The following is a 1,210-nucleotide window of genomic DNA, read 5'->3' as shown; positions in this document are numbered from 1 at the left end:
AGACAAGGAATTGGTTCTTTGAAAGGATTAACTAAATTGACAAACTACCAGCAAATCCAACAAAAGAAAAAGAAGATTTCATAGCATGAATAAGAAATTAAAGAGGGGACATCACACAAAACGCCATACATAATAAGATTAAAAAGAAAACATAATACTATGAACAATTGAGTGCCAACAAATTTGAAAACCTAGAAGAAATGAACACATTTCTAGAAACACATTACTTATTAACATGGACTGCAGTAGAATATTTGAACAGACTCATAACAAAGAAATGTGCTTGACACAATGGATGTATTGTACGAACCTCCAATAAAGTGATTTAAAAAACAAACAAGAACAAAATAAAAATTGATTAAGTCATTAACACAATTCCCCCCTTCCCTGTGTCCCCTTTCCAGAAAAAAACAGGGCCATATGCTTCACTGGTAAATTCTGCCAAACATTAAGAGAAGAGTTGGTACCAATTCTACTCAAATTATTTTATAGTATAGAAACATATAACCTTGATATCAAAACCTGAAAGAGATACCCCTAAAATAATTTATAGACCAATAACTTTCATGACATAGAGGTAAAAGCTTTCAATATCATCCTAGAAAATAGAATATAACAATAAATTAAATTAATACAGAATTCAGTTCCAGTTGGCCAGAATAAACAACAACCCAACTCTGAGCTACTGAGACATTCACCAGTCTCAGAACAAACTAGGGCAACTCCACAAGCCCAATTGGGGTTGGGGGGATTACTGTCTGCCCTCAGTGGTCCTACCCAAGGCTGTGGATATCTAGCCTGCCCTTTATGGTGCTTCTCATGGCTGGGGGAGCCCTCGCTTGTCTCCCGTGGCTCTACGTGTGGTGAGGGAACTTCCTTCCACCTGCGGCATTACTGTATATGGCACAAGGCAGCTATACACCAGTCACTTCCAGCACTCCACACTACTGCGGGAACCCCTGCCTGGTCTCCACCGTGATCTTGCCTATGAGGGTAATTCCGCACAGCATCCATTGGACTCCCCGCCACCGCGGCCACACTCACCTGCCACCTTGGGGAAGGGTTTAAACCACTCCAGCCGCACAGTCAGGTGATAAGGGCTCAGATAGCTCCTTAGATTTTATTCTTTTTTCTCCCTCCCTTCTCTCTTTTCCACCCCAGTCAGTCTCAGCAGACCCAGTTTTTTCCTCTTCTTTTTCTTCTTCCCTCT

This window comes from Tenrec ecaudatus, chromosome 12, assembly GCF_050624435.1.
Source record: "Tenrec ecaudatus isolate mTenEca1 chromosome 12, mTenEca1.hap1, whole genome shotgun sequence".
In the NCBI taxonomy this organism is placed as follows: Eukaryota; Metazoa; Chordata; class Mammalia; order Afrosoricida; family Tenrecidae; genus Tenrec; species Tenrec ecaudatus.
This window is presented reverse-complemented; position numbering follows the sequence as displayed.